Source organism: Chironomus tepperi, unplaced genomic scaffold (assembly GCF_022539635.2).
Source record: "Chironomus tepperi strain 1889 unplaced genomic scaffold, CSIRO-AGI_Ctep_v1 contig_451, whole genome shotgun sequence".
Classification (NCBI taxonomy): domain Eukaryota; kingdom Metazoa; phylum Arthropoda; class Insecta; order Diptera; family Chironomidae; genus Chironomus; species Chironomus tepperi.
This window is the reverse complement of record NW_027226573.1, coordinates 30,160-40,890: the sequence shown is the minus strand read 5'-3', so window position 1 is coordinate 40,890 and position 10,731 is coordinate 30,160.

Genomic DNA, 10,731 nt, shown 5'->3' with positions numbered 1-10,731 from the left:
GGAATTTGATCCTTTTGGAAAAAAGTCAAGCTTTCTGGAAGGGATTTGAGCTTTATTTTTTGAAGGATTGAATTTTTTTTTCTTCTAAGAGAAAAAAATCAACATTTTGCCTACATTTCTAGAAGAAATCAACGCTTCTCTGACCTAACAATCCCCCTTCTGATCCAAATTTCCAAATTTAACTACAAGCGCCAAGAATGTGTCCGACATGATAATTAAATGAAGCACACAACTATTGTAAATTGTCATGTTTACGACAGACTGAGCACGTGTAGGTATTTAGAGAATTTTCTAAACAATATTTTCCTATCTCGTGTGCAACAAACATGAACTTTAATATTAATAAAATACGAGATGATCCATAATATTAAAGCTAAACTGTTCCTTCAACATGATGCACTTTATAGACAAATTAAATAAATTGAGATGTGGTTTTTATAGTTCCATTAAGATGATTGTAATGTCTTAATTAGTAATTAACTCATTCGTAAGTAATCTCCCAAAGATCTCATTACGTAAACTTGATGCAATGGCTACCCATGCATAAATATCTTAAGGATTGTAATAAGTTTACTCTAATTACACAGTCACACTTACCTAAAATTGTGTGTCTCGTCTTTTTTTTGGTTGAATATCATTAACTTTAATTAATGCAATTCACATTACTTTCGCTTTGTTGCTTACTGCCTTGAGGATGGAAATTTCTCGAAAATATTTGTTGAGTCATTTTTATTCACATTTTGTCTCCTTTTATAAACTAGTTTTGGTTGACGAAATTGAGAAATAAATCGATAAAGTTTTTTAAGGAATGGAATTTAACTGGATGTGCTACTTTTTCTTGCAAGTCATCTTGCTGATCTTCAGTTTTTTGTCAATTTTCACTTTTATTTTGATGATAAATTATTCGAAATTGATGGAAGAGATTGCTGAGATTAATAAAAGTTGTTGAAATTTAATGGGAATTTGAATTGATTTTTGAGGTCAGATTTGCATCGTTTTGGAAGGTTTGATGGGAATTTTTGGGTTAAAAATCAATTCTAGCAGACAATGAAAATGCTCTTAACTGCTTGCTTACTTTAATATTCTAGGTGAGCATGTTCTTGAGCATTACTCTCTGCTTACTGTGCTCTTGTGACCACGCTCTTTGTCGACTAGGGGAAATCATGTAAAATTGATCAAAAAGTCTTAAACTCATTGTAATTTGCCATTATGTCCTCATCCAGTCATTATTATGCAACTTATCTCTTTTTGGGTTAATTAAGAAAACCAACAGGGTCAACCATTGAGTATCAATCTTAAAATTGCTCAATTTCATTCAATTTCGCCTAATTTCATCAGCAACTTCAATTCCCATCACCCGACCATGCCAACAACCTTCCAAAAAAATTGACACAATTCCATCCACACCATCGACTAAAACTAACGAATTTTCTTAATTAGACGCAAGACAAAAAATCCAAATCAAAGAAACTAGCTTACTAAACACGAGTAGTGTCTCTTGTGTATTATTTGGTCATTAGTTAAATGAACTTTTCAGTTAATTGCTATAAAAAAGCAAATAAAAGTGGAATAGTGATGAGCAATTAAGGTCAATGACTGTTATTTGTTTATTCTTTCCCACACTGTGCATTTTTTATTTTTATCTAAAATTGAGCAGAGGTTATCGAAAGATAGAGCTGTCTGATTCTTTACGCGGCAATGGGCCCCCGTGCGCCCCAGCCAAGGAGTAGTAAGAAGTATCTAAAATTATCTGTGTTTGATAGAGTTCAAGTTTGGGGATTGTGTGGTTATGATGTTGTGATTTTTAAATGCAGGAAGTTGGGTCAAATTAGATTTATAGGAGCTCGAAGTCAAATTTTCCGATCGAGTCGAATATGTTTGAACGTTGATTTTAGACGACTTAAAAGCGAAGTCATGCAAGTGGAGTCGATTCCCAGTAATAGCACCAAATAATGTCGAATCGCGAGTTGGGAATAAGTCGATTTTGAGCGGTAATAACTTCACCTACAAAATGTACAAAATCAATTCCGGCACCACGACGGACTATAAAATATAAGTGAAGTTATTACCGCAATTTGAATATAATGAAAAAATTGTTGTTATCACTTGCGAAGTGCATAACTTCACTTATAAATCTCAAAAGTTATCTGTCGGATTAAATAATCAAATTTTTTCTTTTCGATATTATTCCATCATGGTGTAGGAATAACTTCACTTGAAATTTTTCAGGATTTCGATGGTTTTAATTTTTTTCCTCTAAAATATGAGTTCTAAAGTGTTTTTGAAAATGTATCAAACATTTTTGAAGCATGTCTGTGAAGAATGTGAATAGTTTGTTAGTCAATGAAGCTTGACCTAAATTACATTCATATTATTCACATGTACTTTGGAATTAATTGGAATTTTTCATCTGTCATTTTTAGAATCATAAAGTGAAAACGCAGCTCACAGCTTTTCTTTGGAAGACAATAAGCTGATAATATCGTCGAGAGTGGTTCTGTATAAACAAAAGGTCTATTGAGTGTGCAGGTATGGTGCACCCTCACTCGTTAAACAGTCATTAGCCACATTAGCTCCGAAATGACGAAACACTAGATCTCAATGATCTATTAGCTAAAATTTTGTTAAGTCGATTTGATACTGCATTTGAAATTTCTAGCGTGAATCATTCAGGGTTTAGACAATAACGATCAACTTTGAATCAATTATTTCGCCTCGACAAGTTATCCGAAGAGCTTTGAGATGAGACTATAATTATATAATGCTGATTAGATCAAAATCGTGCTGGAAGGAGTATTCAGGAGAGCTGGTCTTGAACTTTAAGAGTCCAATAAAATCGGGCTTCGAGTCTATGAAGACAAGATAAAGGTGATTATTTTAGTTGGTCAATGACTTTGTCTAACTTGGGGCTTTTATCAATAATCATTTCGACATTGTGGGAGCTCAATAAGTTAAGTCTGAGGCAGACTTTGTAGATAGTAAAAGTCACGAGATTGAACTCATGGATAGAGCAGACGATTGAGATAGTATTGTATTAGGAATCGGAAATTGCCAAACGGTAGTCAGCGATAGGGCGGGCTTTATTATGGTCTGCAAGCAGTTAGTACTTTGAGTAATCACATCTTCTGTCTGAGAGAGGATGAAAATATTTAAATGCAAGACGTAAATGAACGTAATATGAATGTAATTTAGGCCAAGCTTCATTGAGGTCTAACAACCTATTCCCACGTTCTTCACAGACATGCTTCAAAAATGTTTGAGACATTTTCAAAAACACTTTACTAATATCAGCAACTCATATTTTAGAGGAAAAAAAATTAAAACCATCGAAATCCTGAAAAATTTCTGAAGTTATTCCTACACCATGATGAAATAATATCGAAAAGAAAAAATTTGATTATTTAATCCGAGTAGGAATAACTTCACTTGAAATTTTAAGTGAAGTTATTACCGCACTTCGCAAGGATGATAACAACAATTTTTTCATTATATTCAATATTGCGGTAATAACTTCCTTATATTTTATAGGTGAATTTATTGTCGTGGTGCCGGAATAACTTCCTTAATTTTGTCATTTTGTAGGTGAAGTTATTACCGCCCGATGCAAAATAAAATTTCGACATTATTCCCAACTCGCGATTTACTCCAAGTGAAGTCCACGTCGGTGCTATTACTGGGCATCGTCGAGTCGACTCAAATGCGGTCAAGTCGAGTCGACTCAAATGCGGCCTTGAGCGCCAAGTCGAGTCGACTCAAATGCGGCCTTGAGCGCCAAGTCGAGTCGACTCAAATGCGGAAACGAACGCAGAATTGAAGGAAAAACTTTAAAATCACAAGTATACCATGATATCATCACCAACCGACCCCCAAAACTGCATCTGATCACTTTAATAATCTTGTAATTTTATATTTGCTTCTTAATTTTTTCAATTACTGGAAGCACTTAATTATCAGAAAATTAATAAGAACTGAAATATTTTTTGTTGTTTCGTCGTCTAAAAAACCCTCTTCATCCGATTGTGTCTGATTCCGTTTTATCAGAGATTTATTTTGAAAGTTTTTGTTTTTTCTTTATTTAATTAAAGCAAAAGTTATAAACACCAGACTTTGTGATAGTAAGTTTTTGTCGAGTAATAGCTTGAAGCGTAACAAGTATTGATTATTTAATCTCAAGATGAGATTGAGAAATCCTTGGAAGTTTACAAAAAATAAGTTTTATAAAGCTATAAATTTTGAATGAAGTGAGTTCTTATGGAATTATCTATTTACTTGTATATATTATTCTGATGCAGAAGCTGTATAATCAGCAAAAATTTTCGGTATCATGTGAAGTAGATCGTATCAATAATTCGATAATAAATTAAGAGAATTAATTGAAACATTTAATTATCATCGATGAATTGTTGAAAGTATTTTTGGGATTATTGTGAAGTTTGGCTTGAATTTTAGATGACGAAAAAGTTTGCGATTGCTTACTTACTCTCGTCTGCTCCTATGTGAAGCTGAGATTACAACAAAATACTTTCCATTTGACCAAAATAGCACAAGTAGATTGATCGATCCTAAATCCGAAATCAGTGTTGAATCAGGCTGTGGTATGGAGCCGTATTTAAAGCGAATCATGTACAAACTCAAAATCAAGCATGCACAGGCCTTGGTTCTTGATTGATTAACCGATTTGTGTTAATCAGGTCTATCTCTATTGTTGGCTTTGTCGACTTTTCCATACAAAATCTGAGTCGACTTCGAACTCTGGAGTAAATTGAGCTTATTCATCCAGATTTGTTATCCATCAAAGCTTCAAATCTATGATTTGTCCCTACTTAATTGCCTAAAACTCCCAAAAAACCACAAAACAAATTTCAAACATTCAACAACAAAAATTTAAAATATTTTGAACAAAATCATCAACCTAAATGCACAAAAATCCATCCTGAAAAATCTCACCAATTAAAAATTTTAAATTAAAATCACACAAAACCAATATTTAGATAACATGATAGTGTTTGCTAATTTATTGAGGATGTTCACATAACTTATCACTCAATAAATTTTCAAATTTTAATATGTATATTTAATGCATGATCTTCAGGTTTGTGTTTAGTTCAATTCTCATTGCGAATTGATAGGAATATTCAATCCTGAGATAAGGAATTTGATAAATTATTGCTGATGTGTGACTGTAAATTAAATTCATCTCAATTTTTTTTTCGACATTTTCTTATCCTTTTTTTTGTGATTTTGTGCAGCCGAGCGACACAAATGAAGGCTCTGATAGGCTTTTAATACTAAATCGTTTGTTGCTTATACCAAATGGAGATGAGTTCATATGGAGCTTTTAAGGCTCTGCTTAACCTTTCCTTTTTCACTAATAGCAAATGGAAGATGCCTCCATTTAGAGGCCAATTGTGTCCATATGGTTGCCAAATGGTGTCCATATGGCTGTCAAATGACGTCCATAAGGCTGCTAACATGGAGGCAGCTTCAATTTGCTATTGCTAAAACAGGTTCAGCTGAGCATTTAAAGCTCCATAGTAGAACCTTCTTCATTTATGTCACTCGGATCTACAAGATGTCGCAAAAATGAAAAGAAACATTGAATTTCCTCAGCAAAAAAAGAAAAAGAATCCCAAACATTTGTTTCCTTCCGTTCTATTTGCTGAAACATCCTAGAGATTTCCCTCGAGGATTTATTATATCTGACAATTGAAATGCAACGAAAAAATATATATATTTTGAGGTAAACAAGCAGGTTGAAATTCTTTTTTTTTATATTATATCCATAAAAAGCATAGAAAAAAGGTAGAGAATAAATAATGGCATCAAATGTGAACTCTATAAATCTTTGAGGTTTTTTTTAACTAAACTATTGCTAAGGATTCAAGCAGGTTTGCCTGAAAAGCGTTGAAATTTATTGCATTCAAAATAAAGTTCATCGAGATAGTGCAACAGATTTTTTTCGGGCTTGAAGTGCTTTCTTTCCTTATTTATACACGATTTATCTATAAATTTCAATTAAATTTTGAGAATTTATGTATCAGGAGTTGAAGATGACCTTGACATTAATGGGGTTTAATGGGAGTTTTTATGTTCAGGTCATGCAAAGCTGTAAATATTCTTTAACTCTTAATATGGATAATAAAGCTTATGTATTAAGTAGAGATGCTTTAAGGGGCTCTTCATTTACGTACTGTTAGGAGGGGGTTGGGGGACGGTTAAGATTTAGCAAATTTGACATTTCATTGGAAATTCCACAAATGTTAAATTAAGAATTTGACTTACAGTCGACTAATGACAGTCTGTTCATTTTGGAATACTTGGTGAATGAGCAAGTCCCATTGCCACTTTCAAAATTTGTAGAATATCGACAATATCAATGAACAACTTTTGCCAGTTTTCTAGTTTCTATACGTCAATCGTACCATACACATCTGCTCTCGTATACATCTGCTCCATAACTTACTTACTTACTGAAACCTTGCTCCGACTTGGAGCCTAGGTTGCTACAAAAGGCCTTCCATCTAACTCCGTTGCTGGCTATATCACAAAGCTTGTACAAATTCTCAGTTTTGACATCTAACTCGCATTCCTTCATTACCGTCCTACGCTGGAGTAGCTCTTGGAGTACCTGTACGCCTTTTCCCTTGTGGATTCCAGCCAAGGCCAGTATCTGCTCCATAAGACCTTCAGTTTATCTCTAATTCACATCTAGGTTGGGCATGTAAAGGATAACATCTCTTAAAAAGTGAACATAATTCATAATTTTGCTGCAAATTCAGTGAGAAGGGACTTTGGGATTTGAGTCCAGTTTACATTCTCTTGCTTTTTTTGTGCATGTTTAGTTCGGAGATTGAAGGTTGTAAACCTACCCTTACCCTCCAGACATAAATTCACACTCACTTCTATTCCACATCTTCTTCAAAAAAGACAAAATAAATTGCAAAAAAGCTCTAGACATGACAATTTTGACAGACTTCTGATGGAAGTAAAGAGTGCTTTAAAAAAATTAATTTTCATCACTTGCCATATTCATACATACTGAGTACAAATATAAAATCGTAAATCAAATTATGATGACTTTTACAGTGAAAACTGTGGGAAATTTCCAGAAGAAAATTATTTTTTATTTTTTGTGTCTGAATGAAAAAAGTTTATTACTTGATAGACAGTTTCTGTCTGAAAATGCTTGTTGCTTGTCTGTTTGTATTCATCAAGTTATTTTTATTTTGATATGTTTTGATTGATTTGAGGTAGACATGCACAGGATGAAAGTTGAGGAAATTAAGGGTTAATTTGGGGATATAAAAAATGTAAGTTTTGACTTTTGGCGTGTCTTACCTGAGCGACATAAATGAAGAAGACTCCTTTTGTTGCGGATTGGTCATTAATCCTTCGTTTAGGTTTCGTAGCTTTTATTTAAGAATGGCGGCTTGCTGGGCCAACGCACCCTAATTAACCAGAGCGTCGTTCGTCTCCGCCCCACTATATGGCTAAAATTAACGGCCTCTCACCACGGGAAGGTGGGGTTGGTCCTTAGTGATGTTAGGCTAAGTGAAGCACTAGGCTCCATGTGTTCCGCATTCACCACCTTTGAGAGACTATACTTGATCTGTACGATCTTTAAGTAAGTAAGTAAGTAAGTTGGTGATTAATAGTCATGTTTTCGATAATATCGCTGATACTCGTCTTATTATTGAATTTTGTGTCTAAGTCCAACACAAAAATAAGCAAACGTTAACCAGACTTTATGTCACGCTTCTTAAACACCTCCGGAAGCTAAGTGAGTATGTGTTCCTCGTAAATAAATCCCAAAACCCTTTTTAAACCCTCTTAGTCAGTCCATTGTAATTGTTCGGAATCTTAATACAACTAAGGTTCTAGAGAAAAAAGTAGAACATGGTTAGAGTGGGATTCGGACTCGCACATGTCTATTAAGTGCTTTTACAAACTGAGCTTCTGGTGGGAGGTAATGAGCTTGCCACAAAGCACACTTAATGTTAGCTTTTCGTTGGATTAGGTAAGGGAGATGAGCGGGCATGTGGCGTTGACTCTCAAACCCTCCATTCCTCTCCTTCTCACCTAAATACGTTTAAGGATTATATCCATCAAATTCACTTAAATTCCAATTTGCCCACAAAATCACAAAAATCTACAAAAATCTACAAAAATCTACAATAATCTACAAAAATCTTTAATTGCCAACAATATACAATCATCTTTGAGCAATCATTGATAAATCCCCAAAAACAAAAATTTAAAAAAAAATTCCTCACAGTAAAACATGACACCCAGCATGACACTCAACATTCCAGGTTTAAAAACCAATTACGACAAAAAAAAAAAAAATAAATAAATTGAATTGATATGTCATCTCAAGTGTCATACGTTTATTAAATTTTTGTGTGTGAATCCCCACATACATGCGGTATGAAATTATTGATTTTTATGTTCAACTTTACAATGTGCCAATTTCATTTACATGAGAAATTTTATTTCAACTTTACAACTCTTACCTACATATTCGAGATTAATGTGAAATTGGATGAGTAGCAAAAAATGTGTAGAAAGTTTACCAAAAAATCCACGACAATTTTTTTTAATCAAAACTTTTAACATTTTTATCAGAAAACGGTAATATAATAAATTTAAATATATCCGAACGTATTTCTATTGGCTAAAAAAAGAGCTTGAAGAAGAAGTTGAAATGAAAAGAAATTTGATTTTAAATCTTACTCGAGAGATTGAGAGACGCGACAGCATGAGAAGAAAATAAGTTCAAGATAAAAAAGGTGAGGCAATATACAGTATGGAAGTAAATGAGAGAGGCAACATTTTAGAATCAGAAACGAATGTCAAATATTTATTCACGATATACATGATTTCCATTTGTTTGACAGTTGACTACCATTTTGGAAGGCTTCTTGATGGTCATTTTGTCTATCACATGATTAATGAGTCGAAGTAACTCAATGACGGAATGGCTTAGTACTTCGGAACTTAATTATAACCTAATTATTGAATTTCAGAAGCTCTAAACATGGGTTCCAAACTCACAAGAAGAAATAGTGCTTTTTCGAATCAATGTGATTGAATTCGGCTCAAAATCTTACTTTGAGGTTACAGACAGTAATGTCATAAAAGGGAAGACTCTGATCCAACTATATACTGTTGGTATAAGGAGTGCAGAAGGTCATGTGTACCATTACTCGATAAAACAATTATTAACCGCAAATCGCCCTAGCTCAGCTCTGAATGTAGTGACAATGAATAAACTACGTTTTAACTAGTCAATGGTAAGGAAGTGTCTGAATGATGATTTTTCCATTTCGAAACATTTATTTGCATTTTGCTCATTTTAATCGGAATTGTCATTTAAATTAAATATTATAGTTTAAATCAGATGTTGCTTATTCACGCATGATTTGATAAATCTGAACTTAGACCAAGTCATTCATCTAAAGATGCTAAAACGATTGACATATCAATTAAAATATTTCATCCAACACTTTTAATTAGTCAATAACATAAACATCTTCAAATGCGCTCTAATAACCTTATTTTTACTATGCATTTCTAACCAATTACTGTTGCCATTTGTTTGAATTATCAGAAGTACTTTGATGTTGTCAGCATTGTGTCTGGACGTTCCTTTCATATTGCATTGTCAATAAGTTTTGATTGATTGGTGCCCGAGCGACACAGAATCAGTGGATGCAGTTGTATGAAGTCCATATGGAGTCAATACAATCTCAGAGCTGCATGTTGTTTCCATTTTGAGTCCCAATTGAGCCTTCTATCAAACGGTTTTTTTTGTCGCTCGGGCTGCATTGTCGATGAATATTTTCATGAGAAGATGCGATATCAATCCTTGAAGCTTTTCCGAGCTTCCAACTGGTTACAAAATCCGAACAGTTGACTAAATAAAACAAATGTCATACTTATTGACATGAATTGTCGTCATAGACTGCTGTTTGCCAAAATTTCACATAAAATTCTACTTCATTAAACGTTTTAATTTGTTCAATTTTCCACATAATTCAACAAATTGAAAACCTTTTCAACTCACTGTGGATTGCAAATCATCAAAACTGAATATAAAAAAAGAGTCGAATGTGGGATGTTATTTTGCATGTATGATCAACTAACAAAAGAGTTCATATGAAATTTGAACGTTCACAGTGGATTGCGGTTTTATCAACAAACACGATAAACAATGAGATGTAGTGCAGAAAAAAATATTTTTTTGTTTGTACCACAACAGCCACAATATAACGCGAAGTTATAAACTTTGGAGGAATTGATGGTTTGTAAGGATGTATGGAAATTTGATGCATTGAGTGGTTTAGAAGTGAATTTTGGGGAAATATGTGATAAATTGTTGAGTAATGTTCCCGAACAGCACTGCTTGTTTGCTAGGGGACGGCTATGTTGCTTTATTAACGGTAACATACAAAGTTGCATTAATGGCATCATGACGGGCTATTTTAACCTAATTTTATGGTCAAAAAATTTAGTTCATCGCATTTTACTGGAAAATCGAATCAATGGAACTTATGTGCCTAGATTATTGACATTGATTAAGTTTAGTCATCACAGCTGAGCTTGATATTAACGCGAACCGTATTTGGAGTCGAGTTAAGTCAAGTTGAGTCGCATTGAGTCCAGTTGAGAAGTGTTGAGTCAAAATGGGTCGAGTTGAGTCTATTAGAGTTTGAGTCGAGTTGAGTCGAG